We start from the raw sequence: 23,591 nt of genomic DNA, 5'->3' as shown, positions 1-23,591 counted from the left end.
TGCATGAAATTTCATTCATTTCTTCTGTCTCTGACTGTCATGAATCCCAGAGCTGAGGCTTGAGAACTCCATTCCTAAAAGCTTGACTCTTTTCCAAAGCGTTTCAAAATTTATCAGACAATACCTAACTTCCCTCCTTTCCTCTCTCCACTTACTGCTCCCGTACCCATTTATGAGGACATCTTAGCCAAGTGAGTATTGAAACTGTTTAACGGCAGATAGAACAATGATCAGTCAGGAAGGATTCTGGCCATAAAGAACTGAACTCTATACTAACCAAGAGCTCATGATCTAGTAATGGCCATGGCTCACTAGGTGCTCCCAGATTTACTTCCCTTCTTCTAATCAGTAGAGTCTAACCCTCATTCTGTGTTCTGTCTTGGACAGTGGTCCAGGTTCCTGCCAGGGTCCAGTCTCATCTCCCTACTCCCAGTTCTGGAGCCTGGCCACCTTAAACCCTGTCCTCGGGTAAGGCACTGAGGAGTCTTGGAAATCCATAAACTGACTAAGGTCTCCAAACACTTGAGAGTTCACAAAACTGAGCAAAACTCATAGTTTGATTTTTTCATTCCTATTTTTACATTTATATATGTCATTCATATTGAAAGGGATTTGAAAACCTAAATGAGAAACTTTGGCCACTAAATCAGTTTACACAGGGTGAAGGTGGGAGGTGTTGACATATAGGTGTATAGATTAAATTTTGAAATATATTTGCAGTGTGAATGGCTAGACATAAATGAAAATCCAAACTAAAAGTCTCATCAATCACCTCGAATACGACATGTCAAAATCACTTCCCTTTCTATAGGGTATGGGACCCAAGCGTGTAGTCTTCCACGCTTAGGGAAATAGCTTACAAGGAGGATCAAAAAGTTCCCTAGGAAATCTGGCTTTGTTTCATGCCTTAATGTGATCAATTCCATGAATTTTTCTTCATTCCCTTTTAAAACTCTACAAAAATATAACCTTCCATTGTATCAAATGGGGGATGTAATTTTTTTTTTTTTAACCAATATGATTAGTCTCTTCAGGCAGATAGAGCAATGAAAAATGCAGATTCATTCTCTCATTTATTCCTTTGGCAAATATTCATTGAATGTAGTCCCACACTGCAAGGAGCTCATAGTCTTCTAAGAGGGACATATACATGGGCAGATAATTTTAATACAGTGTGGTAAGTGGAAAAATTGGATGGACACGATGTATTATGAGATTTCGGAAGAAAGCTCCTTTTTGGCCTAGAGGGAGTATCGGAGACAGCTTCCTCGAAGAGGGGACATCTGAACTGCATCTTAAAGATGTCTAGGAATTAGGAAAAAGTTGAGGGTGGAGAAAAAGTGGTTGAGAGAGAATTGTGTACCTCTGTTCAGAGATAACAGAACGTGTGAGGGGCCCGGAAGTGTCAAGAATGTAAGGAAACTATGTGCAGTTTGAGACAGGGAGAGTGGAGGGATGTGCGAGGCTGTGCAAGAACGTGGAGCTCCATTTACACTGAGTTAAAGAATCGAGAATGCATATGCTTGGTGATGGGTAATTGTGCACTTTACTCGTCCTCTTTACACTTATCTATATTCATATTATCTCTTTTCTAATGTCCTAACAATTAAGTTAGTTAACAGTAACCACTCTAGGCATTGAGTGGGATTTCAAGCAGATGGGAATTTAATATAGAGAATTAGATGTTTACGTGATCCATTGAAGAGAGGGAGGGATGGAAGTCGGGTTTGCCTCTCTACCGTTGACTTCAGGACACACCACCGTAGCTGTGAAGCAGAGATTGGGAAGCTGATGCTATCGCCATTACTGCTGCTGGCACAGCTGCCTCTCACACACATGAGCAAGCTGGTGCTGCGATGTTGAATATTGTGGCTAGCAGCCACGCCAGCAAAGAGATAACCTCCATCTCCCTTCTGACTTCTAGTAGTTGCGTGAGGGTATCTCACTGGCAAAATTTAGAACTTCAATATAAGAGAGTTTGATGTTCTAGCTCCTGTGTTTCAGGGAGATATCAGTAAGCAGTAGCAGTGGATGATAAGCAACATCTGATCATATCTAGTACAGTATTCTATTGTGTACTTGTGTATATATTGTGTAAAATGCTAAGTAGGATTTTTTTCCCCCAGTCCCCTAAAGAAACTACCTTTAGTATGAAGGTGACCAGAAAAAAAAAAAAAAGGGATATCAACAAGAGAGTGGAAGAAAGTCTGGAGAATAAGACTCTTGCTGGGATAGAAAAAAAAAAAAGTACATTCTCAGGACAAAAGAGATGGCAAGGTTTAGAGGGAAATCTTCATTGTAGCTAATTCTAGATTGGTCTCAATCATCCCTTTACACTGATTTCCACTGTAACCTGCTGTTTTCCTCTCAAACCTCATCAGAACTCTGAAGGCAAATGTCCTGGCATTATGGGTATCATAAAGCTGAATGACCATATAGGCCTGAGGACAAAATATCACTTTGACTGTATTTAAGACCACCAGTCTACAGACACACACACACACACACACACACACACACACACACACACACACACACACACACACACCCCCCATCCCTCTGGCAGTTACGTTTAAGTACTTTTGAGAATATCTTTCCTCTATATCAGAATAAATAGCAAGCTGTGGACTTCAAAATGGAAAACATTTGAAAAGTGATGACTATAGAATGGAACCAAATTTGTGTTGACATGTGTTTTACAGTGTTATAAAAATCAATGACATAATGTATAAATTGTTTAAATCATGTAAGTAAAATATTATTGGAGTGTAGTGTTAGGGCATCTGCTAAATCTCTGACTTGCTGCAGTTATTTATTTATTTATTTTTGCCAGATGGAAAAGGAAGCAATGAGATGATACTGATGATACATATCAAAATGGTTTTGATAACAAATGTGTCAGCCTCATAAAAATGTTTAGAATGTGTTCTTTCTTTTTTTATTCTCTGGAAGATTTTTTGTAAGATTTGGGTTATTTCTTAATTATTTCATAATAATGTGTTTGTGTGTTCATTCTTTTTTTGTGAGAAAGATCAGCTCTGACCTAACATTCACGCCAATCCTCCTCTTTTTTGCTGAGAAAGACTGGCCCTGGGCTAACATCTGTGCCCATCTTCCTCCACTTTATATGGGACGCTGCCACATCATGGCCTGACAAGCGGGGCACATCCGTGTGGGCCTGAGATCTGAACCAGGGCCGTCAGCAGCAGAGGGCGGGCACTTAACCACTACGCCACAGGGCCGGCCCGCATAATAATATGTTTGAAATAATTAATTTGTGAAGCAAATCTGGGCCTAGAATTTTTTTTTTTTTCTTAAAGCTTCAGTGCGTAGTTGTGTATCCTAGTTGTTAGTTTAGTTCTCTGTGTGAGCTGCTGCCACAGTGTGACAACTGACAGACAGGTTGTGTGGTTCCACGACCTGGAAACGAACCCTGGCTGCAACAGTGAGAGTGCCCAATCTTAACCACTAGACCACCAGGGCTGTCTGGGGCCTAGACAGAAAGTTTAGTCAGAAAGTTAAATCAATTTCTGAAAAGATATGGGACCCTTTCTATTTTCCACTTTTTCATGTGTCAGTTTTGATTAATTGTACTTATTAAACAATTTCTCTATTTTATCAGAATTTTAAAACATACTAGCTTAAATTTGTTTATAACATTCCCTTATTATGTTTTTAATGTCTGTATGCTTAAATCCCTGTTTCTCAATCCTGATATTGGTAATGACTGCCTTCTCTCTCTCTCTCTCTCTCTCTTTTTTTTAAATCAGTTTTGCTGTGAATTTATTAATTTGGGTTTTGTAGAGGGTCTCTGTTGTCTATTTGTTTTCTATTTAATTAATTCTTCTAATTATCTTTATTATTTTCTTCCTATCCTTTATTTAGGAAGGATATTCCCTGGTTTCTCTGTATTAATCAAGAAATTTTCTTTTGTGTATTTTTCCCTTTTATTATTAAGCTTTCTAGCTTTTTAGTATAAATATTATTTTATTATTTTTAATGGCTTTTCCTAGAGATTGCATTGCCCCTTTGACTTAATGTCCACCATAGATTAGTACTTTTACTTGTTTCTAGATAATGCAAAGACCTTGGGACATTTTAACTCTATATATTCCTTCCCTTCTTTGTCCTACATTTTAAACCCAACAGGATACAATTATTATTGATATGCAGTCATTATTCAGTTAGATTTACCTCCATATTTACTGTTTTCTTTCTTTCTTTCTTTCTTTCTTTTTTTTTTTTTTGGATGAGGAAGATTGGCCCTGAGCTAAAATCTGTTGCCAATCTTCCTCTTTTCGCTTGAGGAAGCTTGTCTCTGAGCTAACATCTGTGCCAGTCTTCCTCTATTTTATATGTGAGACGCTGCCACAACATCGCTTGATGAGTGACACGAAGGTCCACGTCCAGGATCCAAACCCGCAAACCCCAGGCTGCCAAAGTGGAGTGTGTGAACTTAACTACTACACAACCAGACTGGCACCACTTTTTTTCAGTGCTCTTTATTCTTTCTTTTATTTCCATATTTTTATATCTGAGATTATTTTCTTTGGGCCTGAAGAGTTCTCTCTAGTATTTCTTTTTGTATGATTCTGCTGGCTATGAATTCTCTCAGTTGTTGTCTCAAGTGTCTTTATTTTAACTTGATTTTTGATAGAAAAGTACAAAGTTGTCAGTTGTTTCATTTTTTTTTTCTTTCAGCAATTTAAAGATGCCCTTCCATTGTCTTCTGGCTTTCATCATTTTTGTTGAACATTCTTTAGTCAAATAGTAACTCCTTTGAAGGTCATTCTTTCACGACTACTTTTGAGTGTCACTTTCCTTTGAACTTATATTGCTTGACATCCATAGAAATTCTTGAATTTGCAACTTAATATCCTTTATCCAGTTAGAAAATTCTTGGCCATTATGTTTTTCAATGGTACTTCTGTCCTGTTCCCTATTCTCTCGCGATTCCTTCTGAGCCTCCAATTACATACACATAAGACCTATCCAATACGTCTTATGCTTTTTAAAGTATCTTGCTATCCTACCCATCCCTCCATTCCAGACTTCATCCTGGCAAATTTCTACTCACTCATCTTCCAGTTTATTAATCTTTTCTTCTGCTGTGTCTGTTCTGCTGTTAAACACAAGTTATCAAGTTTTCAATGTCAGATATTGTAATTTTCTCTTCTAGGATTTATATTTGGCTCGTGTGTCTTTGTAGATTCCAATTTTGGAGTAAAATTTTCTGTCTTATCTGTTTTTTTAAGTATGTTACTATGTTTATTTGAAAGGCCATGGTTGATTACTCTAAAAATTCTGAATCACTAGTGAGTTTGTTTTTATTGTCAATTTCTCTCCTTTTACTTTTAAGTGTTTTGGAATAGTCTTCTAGAATATTTTGTAATATTTAAGTGAATACCAGACAGTGTGATTATGCCTCGAAAGGATAAAGTAGTATAGAATATTGCTTTTTTCATTGTGTTTCTTTCTTTTTTGGTTCTTGGACCTTCAAGTCTTGGTTGCTTTAATTGCTCTCCAGTGTCTTAAAATTGCACTTTTTGGGGTTTAATCCAATTTTTTTTTATTGTTCCCAGCAGGAGAGTTGGTCTTATACAAACTACTCTGCCTTAGCTGAAATGAAATTTAGTCCTTTCTTCCCACATTTTATCTCCTATAAATTGTCTAGATTATTGTAGGTTATTTTCCATCTCATCACTTTGGGTCCTACCCATGAAGCCCCTCGTGAAAAAGTTTTGCAGTTTAATGTGGGTTTTGAAACAATGGTGAAAAATGTGTGCAGTCCCCTTTTGAGGTTCTGTGATCCATAGAGCTACTCATATATTACTTTTTTATCCCAACTAACAAGATGCACAGTCATGCTTAGAATTCACTGATCAAGTTGCCCTTAACCTTTGCTTTACTTACAGATTCCTTTTTTGTGGTTTTTTTTTTTTTGGCCTTCACTTTATTTTTTTTATTATTATTATGTAATGATATGTATGTCTTTCATCATATCTTTTCTATCAGGGTTCTTCCCATACATGTATTCGGACAAGTGAAGCTTTTAAACCTGTTAATTCTTAGTTACTCCTTAAGTTTAGATTAAATTGAAAACTGTTGCTCTCAACTTAGAGTTGCCAACATTAAATCTTCTTCAAAATCCTTATTCTTATGGTCTTTCTTTATATACTACTTTTATTACACATATTTTCCATCATTTCTCTATGAATTTCTCATGTCAGATATTCCAGAAAATTTAGCACTGCCTGAATGATGAACTTTGTGTTGATTGACGTTCCTGTTGAACAGAATTTTCAGCAAGTCCTGCCTTGGCGGTCTTCTGAACTTCTAAACTCCTTTGTAATTTAAAACCTTTCTGATTGGATATATTGGATTGATAGTTAATAATGTTTTCTTTTTCTCATAATAAGAATATTCACGTGTCAGTGAATGGTATAAACCCTTTCCTTCTGTCTTTTACGAATATACAACAAAATGTTATCTTTCTGCTTCGTCTTGGGGAATATTTACAGCCTGGTATAATTTATGTGTATTTGTGGGAAGATAGCGTGTAAATCAGTGTTTTTCCTAAGGAACCCAGCCCCTTTTCCTATCAGATTGCTTATGTTCTATCTCATCTACTCACCAGTGAAAGCATCAAAAAATTTAATAGCTTGTTAATACTCAAATCTAGTCATTTAATCCAGCTTACCAGTAAAGTACAGCTCTGAAAGAAATTAATTCCTAATTGAAATACAAGGGTAAAGAGATAATGCCGTCTATTTGTCACCTTTTCTACAAATCAGGATATCTGCCATATCCTTTATAAAATTAAGCTTGAATTACTGTTTAGAGTTGCATCTATAAGAAATTATCCAGGACCATTTTATGCAAACCAAGAGAAGGTTTTTTTAATTTCTCAATTATCTTACCCTATAATTCTGTGATATATAGCACAGTATTAATGAAAAACTATAGAATTGATATTGTTGGTATCACTTTATTTAATCCAGTTTTACAATCTCTTATCTGTAATTCTAAAATCCTTAAAAGTTCTGAAAAGTTAAGATTTTTTAAAATCTCATTTAGAATTAAAACCTGGACTAAACTGATGTGCAGATATTTATAGTCTTTATTTGTAACAGTGTAAACACTCATTTCTTTTGCTGCAGAAATATCAATGTCTGAGAATTCAGTTCTACCCCAAACCCTCTTGACAGTGTGCTATTACCTTCCTAAAATCCTAAAAGTTTTGAATTGTGAAACACATATGGCCCAGGGGTTTAAAACAAGAAATTGTGTGTCTCTCGTATTTTCCAATTAGTTTTGATACTTATATCATAAATATGTCCAACTGTCTTCTATTGCAGCAGATTATGAACAAATTTTAACATTTCACCCTACAATGTACTATATAATTTATTAAGTAATCAAGGCTGTGTCATTTTGTGGAAGCTAAACTGATACAAACTATCAGATGTAGTAATCTCTAGTTTCAGCACTAGAGTAAAACAGATAAAATGATAGCAACAACAAAAAAATACAACCACAACTAATTTTAATTGTGTACTTTGTGTCAGGTAGTGTGCATTCAATAATCTAATCTTCAGAATTCCCTTCAAATGGAGGTAAAATATTAGCACCATTTTGCAAGTGAAGAACTGAAGTTTAGAAAGATTAGCAACTTGCTTGTGGTCACAGAACAAGGGCGGAGCCAGGATATAAACCTAAGTCTGTTAGTGTCCCTAGCCCATGCCCTTCACACCTCTGCTATCGTGTTGTAATATATCCTCTTTAAGTAATCATGTAAGACATTTAATAAATAGAAATACAATTTCACGATCAACTCTTGATTATCTTCATGTCAATTATCTACAGGAAAAAACCACTAATGGCAAATCACCTTCCTTTGTCATCCAGCATGTATCTGGGATCCGCCCTTCTGCTGTCAGTTGGCTTGTGCTCAGAAAATACAAGTGAATTTTAATATGAGCCTGAGAAAAAGAATATAATTATGCAGTAAATCTGCTGGAATCATATAATGAATTTAAAACCCAACATAAATGCTGTTTGGATTATCTGTCATTTGGGATTACTTATACTGCGATCCCTTGTACGACTGTAGATAATTGAACGTTGGCTATTTTACTGCAACTGAAGGTGCTGATGCTAAGAGAGAATGAACCATGTAAATGTGAGTTTGCTTATTTATTTAATAATTAATTTGAGATTTCATCACAGGAATCATTTAAGGCCAAAAAACACAGTGCAACTTTATCTCATGGAATCAAAGAAGTGATTCATATGCCTGATTCTTTTCGTTATTTATTCAATAATAAATAATTGAATAATGTACAATTGTTTTCTTAGAGGTGATACGAGGAAAACTAATAAAGGAAAAACAACTCTGCTAAAATATGTTTGTGAAGTCCATGAAAGCTTTTACCTACTTTTTGACCCTTTCTTCTTTATTAAAAATTATAGTCTTCTTTAAATCGCATGAAATAAAAGGAGAATGTTCGCGTGAAATAAAAGGAGAATGTTTTATGGGAGTGATTTCCGTCTTTCCTGATCTCCTGTAGGCTGATGTTATAGAGTCAGTCACGGGAGTCAATACTGCATTACAGTTAAAGCCGTGGGTTTTCTTTTCAGAGATCCTAAAAATTGTGTCTTGACATTGCCATTTACCACCTGCCAATTAAAGAGCAATTGGCACATTTCTTAACTGCTCCAAGTCTCTATTTCCTGTCTGTAAAATGTGATTAATAATAGTTTCCTACATTGGCATGTTGTGAGGCTTAAATGAGTCTACTGTAATGCATGTACACATGTCTGTAAGTGTTAGATATATATGCCTTTAAAATTTTATATGTGGTAAAGGTGATTCAGGTTCGATGCCTAGATTTAGCTGGCAACAGCCATCCTCTGGGCTGAAATCCAGAATCCTTACTGGAAGGGCAGATGCTTAATGGAGTTGGGAATCATCAACTGCATTTGTGACTTAAGCTCTCTGACCCAACCCCAGCCCCTCTTGACTTTTACAGAAAACAAATATATCTGCACTCTTCTATTCATGCACTTAAGCATGAGTATGAAAACTAAATAATAAATACTTAGAAAATGAAGGCATATGAGCACACACATATGCTCACATCTGCATATAAAGATGATAAATGCCTCAGGTTAATTTTTGTGCATATTCTCACTCCTCCTATAATTTTTAAGTATACTATATGCTAAGAAGTCACAAGAATGTGACTACATACATGCTAACTAGCATCCCACCAGTACATAAACGATCCCACATACCCACAGAGATGCACATGTAAATGTTTGGATTGTATAGGTTTGTTATATGATTAACCCATATGGAAGGAATTGAGGAGGAAAAATGAGAGGAAAACGAAAGAATCCAAAAAATTTTAAAAAGAGGAAAAAGCAGCATGCTAGAGAAAAAGAGATGGTAGAAGAGAGGTGCCAGATTAGCACAGGGTTTCTCAACCTCAGCACTATTGACCTTTTGTCTTCGTTTTGGAGACTGTCCTGTCGCCCCTGCCCTGAGTTGTGGTATCAGATGTGGAGGTAAAACTGGAGACCCTGGAATGGAGGTAGGCAAAAGTTCTAGTTGAATAAAATTAGCGTAAAGGAGCGGAGAACAATAAGCAAATAGGGGAAGAGGAGAAAGGAAGGTAGAATAAAATATATGGAAAACACACAGTAGAGTTTGGAAGGAAGGAGTGAAGTCAGGCTTGCTGGTACAGGGCATCCCCACCCAGAAGGGATTAAAGTAGCGTTTTTTCTTTGTTACCATGGACTGGAAAATTAACAGGGATCAAGAGACATACATTCATCATTGTATCTAATTATAAGATTTACATTCTCCCTTCCATGTATTATTTCCTGATTGACAGAAAAAATACATGCAGAATCAAATAACTATAGGCAATTTGATAGATATTAAAACTAAATTTTGGAACCAGAGAGAACATTATCTTTTAACTTTCTATTACGGAGATATTCTCAGCAATTCTATCTATGCATTTTCTATTTGTTAAAAAAAAAAGGGGGGGGGCCTACCCAGTGGCATAGTAGTTAAGTTCACGTGGTCCACTTCGGTGGCCTGGGGTTGGCGGGTTCAGATCCCGGGTACGGACCTGCACACCGCTCCTCAAGCCATGCGATGGCGGCGTCCCACATACAAAAGAGAGGAAGATTGGCACAGATGTTAGCTCAGGGTGATTCTTCCTCACCAAAAAAACAAACAAAAGGAATGTACTTCAAATTAGCAAAAATACAAAATGTGACTCATACATTAGGTTTTAGGCCCATTGGAAATCTTCTTTACTCCCTTCGTTTAAAAATTATTTTTAATATATTGAAACTAGTCACAAAATTGTATAGTGAGAGGAATTAATAAAAATGGCAATTAATAAATTCTTTTTTAATGAAGGAATGAGCTGATGGAAACTTTCAAGTCTAATTTTTATATATATTATAATTAAGTTAATAAGTATATTTAGTGTTTGTTAAGTTCAGACGTGGGGTAATTTCATAGATTTGTTCTATTTTAGAGTTAATCGGGACTTCAGAGAGCAATTGGAGCTTTACTAATGAGCTTTAATTAAGTGCTTACTTTGTACCAGGGACTGTGATAGGTGCTGGGTTACGAAAGAACTGGGTAAAAATTCTGTGTTCAGTGAGCTCACAGCCTCGTTAGGGAAAGACACACAAACTTCAGAGCACTTTGGGAGCACAAAAGAGGGGTATCTAACTCAGGACAGGTGGAATCTGTAAGCTGGAGTTGATAAGAGACACCTGACTGTGCAAAAGTGTAATTGAAGTCATTTTCAATTAGAAATTAAAGAGAAGATGAGTGAACTGGTCATATAAAATAGAGCCTAAACTAGAACTCAGGCAAGTACCCTTTTTACAAATCTGCATTGCCGCTCATTGTTCCTTTTACAAAAGTTACACTTTATTGCACTGTTTTTATCAAAAGACATGCATCATTAGTCAGAAATAAACAATATATATTTTTTTCATTTCTGAGTGTTTGGCTTAAAAGAAAAGGAACAAAAGAAATTAAATAGATGGTAAGCTGAAGTTTCCACTTTTTTTTTTTTTAATTTTATTTATTTATTTTTTCCCCCAAAGCCCCAGTAGATAGTTGTATGTCATAGTTGCACATCCTTCTAGTTGCTGTATGTGGGACGCGGCCTCAGCATGGCCTAAGCAGCAGCGCGTCGGTGCGCGCCGGGGATCCAACCGGGCCGCCAGCAGCGGAGCGCGCGCACTTAACCGCTAAGGGGCCGGCCCTCCACTTTTCTAATTGTACTGCTTACAAATCTAATTAGGCTTTTGGTTTTTTCCATTTTATTCTCCCATCTTTTTTCATTTCTTTCAAACTTATATCACATACAGTGTGGCCAGGACACAAAAAGTGGGATACTATTCCTAAATTAAGAATGATTTTTCTGCTTGTTGTTACCTAAAGCTTATTGTGAGAACAAACAGGAACTAAAGAAATAGTCATTATGATGTGGGTCCTTGATACCTGCCTCATGCTGGTAAGTGTGTTGTGTGCCCGGTAGATGGGGAGAGTGAGTGAATGCTTCAGAGACAGCTGCCCGAGCAGTGCTCATTTTTGTACTCTCTTTAGTTGGATATTGCCAAATACTAATTTCACATGAACTGCATGAAAAAGATTTCTCAAATAAAGACACGAGCTCGCTCTCCCTGTTCCAGAGCTGATAGGAGCGTGTGGAATAAGTTCAGTCTTAGGAATCGCTCTTAGGTTTACGTCACAGATCCACGTTACTTTGTGGCCCCGGACGATTCTTTCATCTTCTGTGAAATCATTTTTCTTCATTTATAACACTGGAGGAGAAATTTCTACCAGATAATGTTGTAGTAAATATTAAGTATAAATGTTTATTTTTCTCGCATTTTTAATAATCATTATTATTTAACTAATCATTATTTAATTAAGTATTTTATGATTGTAAGGTCTCTATAATACTTACTTGAATGCATACGTATTTTGTGTGTACACTCTGAAGAAGTTGATGGAAAGAGCGCAATTTTGTTTCCTCAAATTCCTTTTTAATGCCTCCATTTTTTTATATTATAGGGTTGAAATATTCCTCATTGCTTATACATATCATGTTTTCTGGATGCAGTTCACTAAAAAAGTGATGAAATTCTCAGACCTCTGTGGAGGTGAAAAAAAGACTTGGTTCTATCAGGGCAGGGGTTAAAAATCCTTTTGCAGTATCCTCAGATTTATCACAGTGCTGTGCTGATTATGTAGTAGTGTTCACTAAATACTTATTGATTGGATGAAACCTTTTCATCAAAAACATAAAAAGCTTTGTAGTATCTATACGTTGTTATATAATCATTTACATTAGTTTCTCAAGTGTGAAAATGTTTTCCCTGTAAACTGTAATGGAGCAGCTTAGGATTTCCAGAGGAATCTACAGTTTTAACCCACTGGGGTTACAGCAATTGCATTATATTTAGCTCTTTTCTTTAGTTTAATTTCCAGTTATATGGGTAGATACATTAATTTCTGTAGAATAACCATGCCACCAATCTAAAACTGATAGTAGTAACAGCATTGGCAAATTGAACTTTTAATAGGATTTTTGGTTTTCTTCTGATAACAGTATAGTATAGTAATTTTCTTCTAATAACATGGTTCACTAGAATCTAGGAAAAGCCATATTAAAGATTATAAATGCCTCTGTTCCTTTTTTAGATTTTTTTCCTTAAAATATATTTTATATATCAGAGGCCGGCCCCGTGGCATAGCGGTTAAGTGCGCGAGCTCTGCTGCTGGTGGCTGGGGTTTGGATCCCAGGCGTGCACCGACGCACTGCTTGTTCAGGCCATGCTGTGGCGGCATCCCACATAAAGTGGAGGAAGATCAGCACAGACGTTAGCTCAGGACCAGTCTTCCTCAGCAAAAAAAAAAAAAAAAAGAGGATTGGCATGAATGTTAGCTCAGGGCTGATCTTCCTCAGCAAAAAAATATATATATATGTATATATTTTATATATCATATTTTTGTCTTTCTGAAAATATAACACTTTATTTTAAAAGTAGTGCAGATTCACTGTAGAAAATGTGGAAAACTTAGGAGAAAAGTAAAAAAGAAAATATAGATTCCCCCACAAATTCAACAGATGGAGAAACCATTATTAAATTCTGGAGTAGTTTCTCTAGCCTTTTGTCTTATTTTCACTTATAAATAAAAATATTTGAGGGGGGCAAAATTAAGCTCATTCTTTATATGGAGTTTTATATCTTAACATTTTTTAACTTAACGTTATATAGATGGTATTTTCTCATGCCATTGAATACTGTTTCTCAAATCTGGCTGATCTTTGGAATCTTTGATGCTTTTTAAACCATATCCTGGACCTACTGCATCTCTGGCCTATGTACCTTTAAAATGTTTCATGGATGATTCTAGTTCATAGCTAGGGTTAAAACCATTGTTACAAACTTTATTTTCTTTTTTTATGCCCACTTTGTTTCTAATTTTTACTCCTATAAATAAGACAAAGTTAAATATTTGTGTATACATCTTTGTCAAAATCCCAAATTGCCATCTATGTCTAAATGCAAGTCCCTGCATTAAGTAATCCCCTATTTTCCCAGGAGGAAAGTTTTGTAACCAACTTAAGTATATAAACTCATAGGTAATTCAACTTTAATAGTTAAAATATTTTAAAATATTAAATTAGTTACACAACAAATTGAAAATCACATTTGATATAAAATAGTGTATAAATTTTAAAATATTAAATTTTTCCAGACTCTCAAATTTCATATTATTTCATTCATTGTCTTCACGTGCAACTTCAACATCAGCGTCTGTGTCCTCACTTTTTAAGTCATCTAACAGAGTTTTCTGGAATGCATCATCTCAACTCTTGTCTAATTTGCTTGAGGTACAGCACTGTTTAAATCAATGATGATTTAAAGCCACCTGAAGTACTTATTTGTGTGATGTTGAGAGGGTTGGTACATATGTAATCTTTCCAACAGAATGACCATCTTCTGAAAAGCTTCTTCACTGTGCCAAGACTTGAAATTGTGAGATTATTCCACAGGAATCATGACTAAATCAGATTATTCCACAGGAATCATGTTAACATTCCTTGGCTCCTTTTTTTTTTTTAAAGCATATTCTCTGGTGATTTCTGAAAGCCAGCACTGATATTGATTGAGGGTGTCATTTCCAAACATTATTTTGTTTTTCAGACTAAAATAATTAGGAATAGACTTTGAATGGACACTGAATTTAAGATCATTCCGTGTCTGCTTGAGAAGGGTGTGTGTGGGTACATGTGTACATGTAAGTGCATATATATGGAGACGGGAGAGAGGGAAGGAGAGGGAGGGGGCTGGCAGTGCCCTGGATTCTTAAAAATGTAATTATTGGTTTTAAGTTATTTTGAGGTTCTTGAGACGTAGTTCAGCAGCATTCCTGAAAGTGTGTACCCATTAACACTGCTGTCCTGCAGCATGATAAAGTGTCCGTTTTGCTACATCTTGGTCAGCATTACTATTGTAATTTTTTAATCCTTATTTCTTATAAATAAGCATCCCAGCCGTGAGGAGCCCTGAGCTGAGCTCGCCCCACCACCGTAACTCACACCTGATGAGCAGGAGTCTGGCTGGCGGGTTCTCCTTTGCAGTCACATCAGTTGTCCTTTCTGCTTTCCCCTAACTGCCTTTGTCATGCCTGAGGCTCCAGCCTGCCCCTTCTCGCCTTCTCCTCATCTGCCTGTCTTGATGGGTAAAATCAACAGGGACTTGATTTGTGCAGTTCATTTTCCAAATAAACATATGAATTATGTACACCTGTGTGTGCTCTGTGGCGATCGCAGTTAAAAGGGAGACCTCTTAGAAAACCTTCAGACAGTTTCACCCTCTCGGATCCTCAGAAAGACCTGCCAGCATCCATAGCCCGTTTACCAGGAAGCCGAAAGCACAGTTTTTTTAAAAGTGTTGGTTTGCGTAGGGACGCTTTACTAATTTTGAGACATTTTACTAATTTTGTAGTGAGCTGAGATGGAATTAAATCTACTGCTCATGATAAAGTTCTGGGGCTTTTAAACACTGTTGCTTTTCTAGTTGAGCCACTTTCCCATTGCTGCTGCCTCTGATTCCAGGGGTAGGTGGGAAAAGAGACATTTCTCTCAACTTGGCCATTAGTCTTGTTTTGGCCTGATTGTTGATCTCTCTTGAAAGGCCTTTTCTATGAGAAGTATCTAGAGGCTTTTCTTGACTACTTGCTTGTTTTAAATGTCCCAAAAGTAAAACCTACATTTTGCAAATATACCTCCCTTTACATAAGAAGATTGCATTATTGCTTTATATGTTTAGAATGTGTTAGGGTTTCCAAATGTATCGTCTGGCTATCTCAACCTCTCTGAAGTCAAGTTTCTTGTCTCTGAAATTTGATGTATTTTACTACTATGAATATATCATTATCAAGATAACTTAGAGAAGGAACTCAGAAACACCATCAAGGTGAACATTTTATGAAATCAAAAGCAAGGTCCATCTGATAGCCGAGAATGAGAATGGTAAACATTTTTGCATATTTTAAAATATGTAACTAGCACAGAACATTTGCCTCAGGCAATGGGCTGAGATGATGGCCTAGGATGAAGATCAGATGAACTTTTTACCCCTAAAAGTCTATAAAACATGTTTTCCTTCCATGTATAGTGAAACTTTAATATTTTAAATCAGTCACTGAATAATAATAATAATAATAATAATTTAAAACCAAAAGAACAAAAACAATTCTTATCATGAAGTAGAAAAGATAAGCTTATAATATTTATCTCTTGTTTAAATTTACAAATGTGATAGTAGTTTTGGATTAATTGTAAAGAATGGTAGAAAAAATAATAGTTGGATCTCATCAACAGCATTAATATTGAATTGAATTTTTAAAAAATAATTAGTGGGATTTATTTTTTTTTTTAGTACTGATTTAGACTTAAAGAATAATTTGGCAGATTCTACCTAAGAATTCCATATTCCCACCCCACCCCCACCCCTGCACAGTTTCCCGTTATTAAAGTCTTGCGTTAGTGTAGTACATTTGTTACACTTAATGATTTAATGAACCTACATTGACACATTATTATCATTTCATTAAGGTTCTCTCTTTGTGTTGTATGGGTTCAGTTCTATGGGTTTTGACAAATGCGTAGTGACGTGTGTCTACCATTGCAGTAACATACAGAAGGGTTTCACTGCCCTAAAAATCCCCTGTGCTTCACTTATTCATCCCTCCCCTCCCTTCCCCCAAGCCCCTGGCAACCACTGATCTTTTTACTGTCTCCGTAGTTTTGCCTTTTCCAAAATGTCATATAGTTGGAATCATAAAATTTATTTTTTAAGACATCTTTGCATGCTTTGTGAGGTTTAGTTTGAAAGCAATTATAAGAGAATAGGAACAAAATTAGCCTAAACTTCCTTTTGTGCCATTTGTTTTAGTGACATTACTTCCTTATATCATTTGATCTGGTAAATAGGACTCAAGTCTTTTAATATCTTGAGCACAATATTCTCATGTAGCAAATGTGATGAGTATTCACTATTATGTGGTGAAATGATATTTATTTGCTAAATATTTGTATATTTACATATAACATGTAACACATTATGTTCATGTCCAAACACATTTGTCAGTCTTTTCATTGCTTAGGAACGTCTGTTATTTATTTAAAAAATGCATGAACAGAATCTCCTCTATCCTCCACCACCCTAGAAGAGAATCCTTCTCACCTCACACTGCCCCATCTTCACAGCACACACATGCCAAACCAGAGTTTCAGATTTGCAGTCAACTGTTAACATAGATTCTGTTTGCTTTGAGTAAATGTTATGATTCATGAAAGCCTGGGAAATAAATAGGTCATGGAAAAATGTAATAATTAGGAAATAAGGAAAATATGGTATAAATTTAAATATGTGTCTGGAACCCTTTTTAAAGGCTAGCATTTTCAGTTCAAATGTGAAAGCATAAAAGCATAAAAGTACAAAGCACAAAGAGTCCATTATGTTACATATATGTTCTGAATTTTCTTAAGGAATTAATAATTTCTCAGACTAACACTTGAGATATTGAAGTAAAGCAGTTGAATTAAATATTCATTCAGCTATCTTCCCCTTACATGCAATAGGTAACTCATTCAGTACTTTTGAAACCAAGTTCTAGATTGTCATTGTAGGATATTTCTACTTGTTTCCTTTTATTTTCTCATGTATACTTTTAGAGGAACTACAATTTATCTCCCCTTTCTTTAGTTTACTATGCTTTAATTTTTTTCTTGGTTAATTTTGTAAATTCACACTTTCACGGTGTTGAAGAGTTTGCCTTTGAACACGTAGAGTAAAGAAGAAAATTCACTGGGCTGAAAGCAAGGTAAATGATGACCATCAGGACACATGCAAGACGATTCTTGACAAATAGCCTTTCCTTTTTAGTAAAATAAAACAATAGAGTGGAAAGCGACGTGCATGCTGTATTCACAATGGATTTTTGGTGACTTGTACACTTAGAGCAAAAATGGCCAGAGTCGCAGGTTGCTTGCTTTAAGCGTGGCGTTCATATTTTTAAAATTTCATTTACCCATGAGAAAAACCAAGGCATGAAAACTAATGCACGTCCCTGCTGTGAACTTCATTTAAAAAAAGGAATTCAGCACTGTAATTAAAATGTTGTTTTTAGGGCCCTTGAGTTTATCCTGGCTGTGTACAGCAGACAGAGCCCTGCCCCTTTTTTTTTGCGCCATCCTCTCGCCTTGCGGCACTGTATCAGACAATCCTCTGCTGCTGTTCATAGGGTTTTTTTTTTTTTTTTGTGAGGAAGATCAGCCCTGTGCTAACATTCGCCAATCCTCCTCTTTTTTTGCTGAGGAAGACGGCCCTGGGCTAACATCTGTGCCCATCTTCCTCCACTTTACATGGGACGCCGCCACAGCATGGCTTGCCAAGCAGTGCGTCGGTGCGCGCCCGGGATCCGAACCAGCGAACCCCGGGCCGCCGCAGCGGAGCGCGCGCACTTAACCGCTTGCGCCACCGGGCCGGCCCCTCTTTTTCTTAATGGTTCATAGGGTTTTCATGGCCAACTCTTTTCAAAAGTGGATAGCCAAGTCCTTCTTCCTAATCTGTCTTAGTCTGGAAGCTCTGCTGAAACCTGTCCGCCGTGGGTGACCCTGCTGGTATTTGAAACATCGGTGGCATAACTTTCACCATCACAGCAACATGAAACCACCACAGTATGACAACCGGCAGACGGGTGGTGTGGCTCCCTGACCGGGAAATGAACCCAGGCCACGGCAGTGAGAGCCCTGAATCTTAACCACTAGACCACCGGGGCTGGCTCAATTAAAATATACTTGCATTTAAAAGCATGCAATTAAAATATACTTGCGTTTGAAATAATTCAATATAACTTAAAAGCTCAAAGGAGCACAGGAAGGGAGTTGTAGATTTAGTTTATTTCCTTTTTCATGAAGTGCATAGTAAATTTCTTTAAGCACCTCCCATTAAAAAGTACATACTCAATTAATTACCAAGTCAGACAGTGAAACTTTTATAAATTAATTTTCTACTGAGACAACAAGAAACAAATAATGCTCTGCTGTTTCATCCCATGATAAGACTATTAAAGAATTGTCAACATCCCAGCACGATTATTTTATATATTTATATATTATTGTCATAATGGATACAAACTGAACTATGGATTGATATAGGTTATTTATATTGTGGAATTAAGAAATAAGACCAGAGGCCAGCCCAGTGGCATGGCAGTGAAGTGTGCGCGCTCTGCTGTGGTGGCCCGGGGTTCGGATCCTGTGCGCACACTGCCGCACCGCTTGTCAAACCATGCTGTGGTGACGTCCCATATAAAGTAGAGGAGGATGGGCACGGATGTTAGCCCAGGGCCAGTCTTCCTCAGCAAAAAACGAGGAGGATTGGCAGATGTTAGCTCAGGGCTGATCTTCCTCACCACACACACACACAAAAAAAATCAGACCAATCAATTAAAATATATTCCATCAACTATCACATGATCATCCTGTAAGCCAATCTAATTAAGCTGAAAAATACAGAAAAAAAATTAAAGTGTCAGACAACTGTCTTCTATAAGAGAAAATATGTTTGTTTAAATCATATGTGGACCCTAAAAATGCCTACAGTGTTTTGACTTGTTCAGCTACTTTTGTACTCTATGTATTTGTTTGGTTGTTCAGCAAACACAAACACTATACCTCTAGGTTGGCTGTGTTTAGTCGATTGTGCATCACAATATATCTTATGCTGAGTTCAGGGTGTCAAGTCACTTCTGAGAATTTTAGTAATAGATTAGGTGGTGTTAGGAATTTTTAGTGCTAACGAGGGAAGCTCATTGCTTCTTCCCCACATTTCTGTTTTACTTAAAAGCACTTAATGCTCTTAATTTCATCTGCACAGCAATTGTATGGGTTTAGAAATGATATTACTCTTTTATAAATGGATAAACTCAGACCTAGAGAATTTTAATTACAATACCAAAATTGGGGCAGGTAGTAAGTGACAGGGTAGGTCATGAATTCGAATTTTTTCTGTCCCAATCAAATTTTCTTACTATAATAATCACACAACAGGCTATAAAGGAAAGATTCTTGTGACATTTAAGCCAGAAGCTATGTAATGTTGGGAAAGTCACTTTATAATCCCTTCTGAAAACTCCCATGAGATTATTTCTCAAAAAATTTTAAGATAAAATCAAACAATTTATTTTAAAACAGGATGGATGGATGGATGGATGGATGGATGGATGGATGGATGGATGGATGGATAGATAGTTGGATGGATAGATGGGGAGATCCTGTTTGTGTCTGTGCGTGTGTGCACATGTGCCACATCTCTAGAAATCCTTGGTGCCATTAAAGACAAAACAGAAAGCATATAAATCTTGGATAACATGTAGTAAAATATTATCCAAGAGGTCTTCAACCAGGACTACACATAAGAATCTCTGGAGAGCTTTCCAAAGATGGAGTGATATCCAGGAGTTTTTTTTTTCTTTTTAAGATTACCAGGTGACTAAAATACATGACCAGTATTAAAAACGCTTTTTATTCACTGGCAGACCATAAGATTCAGCTGATAGGAATGACTGACTGTAGGAAACACATCTAGTACTCTAGGTAGTGACACATAGGAGGTTTTAGATTCATTTTTTATATTCGGTCAACAAAATGCCTAAAACTGAAGTTACATTTTAAAATGTTTATTCAGGAAAAAGAGGATCTGATTAGGAAAGCTCACATGTAATCCCTAAATCACTGAAAGGAATATGTTCACTAGAATATTTTGTGTAATATTTTATTGAGTGGATTATTATTAATAAAACTGACTTTCAGACTTTTGAAGAAAATGATAATATGTAACAATATATTCCTGTTTATCTTTAGATTTTCACATACATGTTTTTTATTAAGTATATTCATACATTTACCTTGCCGCACTTTTGTGTGTATTTATGCAATTATTTCTTAAAACATTTTATTAAAAAAATTATTGTGGACCTTTTCAGGAGATATTATATAATCTTTTGGAAAATGAAATTAACTACTCTCATTCTCTTTGACAAAAATCCAGTATTTCCTTAAATCTTCTTATCTTTAGAAGGAGTATATTTCTTTTGATAGTACTGAATATATTAAGTGTTTGATTATCTTTTCCACACCAGGGACATCAGCAGCAAAAATTCAACTAAAGTCACCACGCCCAGGCAAAAATCTTGATGGGCTTTTATTTAAAACAAACAAACAACAACACTACTTCATTGACATTGCTATCAGTAGTCCATCAGTATTGTATCAAGAATTGAGAAGTTACTAAGTAACCAAGGGTGAAATTTTAGTGTGGAATCCTTTGTTCTTTTTACAGAAGTTTCTCTTCCTCGTTGGGCTTAAAACTTATAACTTGTCGTTATTATTTCTGGTCTTTCCAGGATGCCTACCCTTTCTTAAAGGCTGTTTCCTGGTAACATACCCATATCTTCTCCTACTTTCTCAAATACCTGTAGTTCTTTAATTTCTAGCTGCTCTAAGTTCTTCTCCTTTGGTGTGTTCCTTTGATTTCTCTCAGCTTTTGCTCTCTCTCGGCTGTCTCTTGCATGCCCAACACCTTACTACAGTTACACATTTGTGGATTCATACCTTAGAACCAGCGCGTTTCGATTTTCCACTTTATAAAGGTGTAAAGAAATGAATTCCTAAGGATAATTTCAGGATCAAGAGTAAACCATAACTGTTTTGGAACCATATTTGTGCAGTACTGCTGGCTTTACATACATGTATGTGGAGCCTGAAGCTGGAATTATGGGTGGCTTCACCTGCCACATTATCACAGTAGAAGAGATTAGTATGGGCTCTGAGGATATAATATTATATCAACACTGTAAACAGATGAATGGTACAGTAAGGATTTTGTCCTCTTTATACTGATGAGGCATTATTTTTGGACATGCTGGCTGCATTTCAACTGCTACATATGGAAAAGGAACCAGCATGTGCCTCTGCGATGTTTACGCTTATAAATTCATGCAAAATATGTCCAAGGTTCCAAACAAGATGTGTCTTTGGTCCAAAGGTTTGAGTATCCTTCCTTATTTTTATGAGCATTTTCTATATTTTGATTTGAGCTCGTGCAAAAGCTATGTAATTCTCAAGTATTTGAAAGGATAGGGGCTCTTAGTATTTGACCTTCATAGTTTTCTAGTATGTACAACAGAATTATAAGGGGAACACTGTTCTGTTGCTGTAAAACAGCTTAAGGAGTAAATATTTTTCTCAGTGAAGGATTAAGCAGGTATCTACAAAAGGTGGCTCCTGTTTGTCAGGAGAAGTCGGAGCAGTTGGCAAAGTTCAGTGAAGCTTGATACCTTAGATGCCATCTTTACAAATAAGCTTCTTATTCACCACCTCCTGTATTGTCGTAATCTGCTAAAGTAGCCTTTCGTTTACATTATGAAGCGTTTCTACAATGATGAGTTACACCTCAGCCCTGGGTTTGTAAACCTATGTAGGAACCTTCTGTCTAAGTAGGTAGTTAGGAGGAAAAAAATTCGTGGTGGAAATAGTCACTATTTTCAAAATTAGAATTTTCCATATGTCTAATACAGTAAAAAGAGAGAAACTAATCAAGGCTATATTTGAAGTCAAGCAGTGTTTGATAATATGTGCTTAATGATGTGTTTTGTAATTTTAATGACAAACCAGTTGATATGTTTTATGAAAGCAACCTCAACAAAGAATTTCTATGTGGGTATAACAAAGTAATAAGAAACATCTTACATTGTTCTATGAAGAAATTATATAATAATGCTGAGAACGAATTGAAACACTATCCTAGTTAGAAGAGTAAATAATGTTAATAACTTTGTATCAAAGTAGTTCAGTTTATGGTGTTTGGTTTTTTCTTTTGTTTCTTAATGTCTGAGAGGATTAAACTTATTTCTCAATTTCAGCACATAAAATGAAATCTTGTCATTTAGAATATCATACAGTAGATATTTTGGATGGTTCATTTTCTAATTCTTATCTTTTTGTGGGTAAGTAACCATGTTAACTTGGAAGGAAAAAAAAAAAACAATAAAAATCAGCCCATTTCCCTTTTTAAAGTTGATCTGGTACCATTGTTGACTTATTTTCTTTCTTTCATTGTTGTTGTTGAATAAAATTCCTTTGCGCGACTGCCTATTGTATGTTTTGAATGGAGCTATAATTTATTTTCTATGAAGAAGGTTTTAAGAAACATGTTTTGTTCCTTTAAGTGTATGCTCAAGTTTTGGGGGGAATAGCAAACCAAAATCATTTATTAAACAAAGAATGAAATGAACCAATTCAATGTAGTTTTAGGCATTGTTGTTCTGATTCCATACTGAAGCTGAAAAAAAGTTTTTAGTCTTCATATAATAGAACAATAATGTCTATGTTAGCCTGGTCAAATTAGATGTAACCAAAATAATCTGTTACAGTCTAATTCTCCCTGTTAAGGCTCGACTGACACATGCTAATAGAATTCTTGGGCCATTTTGAGCCTTGGAAGTAGGCATTCAATAATATTTGTTGGATTTATGGGTGAGTAAATGTAAGAATAAAATATATTTATGCCCAGAAGTATCATACTGAGCCCATTAATCTGGGTAGAATCTTGGAGTCTTCATTATTATTACAATTAAATTTTGTTCATTAAAACTTAAAAGAACAAAAATGAACTTGAACAAAATTATCATCATTATCTTAAACAAAACAGTCGTAGATAATTTAAATTTTCCAGAGTAAGTTCTCCCTAAAATTATTATTTCCTAAAATATCCATTGTAGTTCTGTACAGTATTTTGAGAAAAAATGTTGTCATCACTAAGAGTTAAGTTATAATCCAGTTGTTAGAAATGATTTGTATTGAATCATTTAGTAATCGGATATGGGAGGTTGGAGAACTTTGTGCCCTTTTTTAATGCCATAATGAGAATGGTATGGTAGCTCTTGCATCAAATATGAAAGTTGA

General features: G+C 35.9%; 1 protein-coding gene across 13 annotated transcripts in view; it reads left to right on the top strand.

Annotated features, from left to right (window-relative positions):
• Positions 1–23,591, top strand: part of KLF12 (KLF transcription factor 12) — a 420,215-nt gene that overhangs the window by 255,872 nt on the left and 140,752 nt on the right. The gene's annotated exons all lie outside the window — the stretch shown is intronic.

This window comes from Diceros bicornis, chromosome 9, assembly GCF_020826845.1.
Source record: "Diceros bicornis minor isolate mBicDic1 chromosome 9, mDicBic1.mat.cur, whole genome shotgun sequence".
Lineage (NCBI taxonomy): Eukaryota > Metazoa > Chordata > Mammalia > Perissodactyla > Rhinocerotidae > Diceros > Diceros bicornis.
The sequence above is the reverse complement of the archived record's forward strand: the minus strand, read 5'-3'. Positions and strand labels throughout refer to the sequence as shown.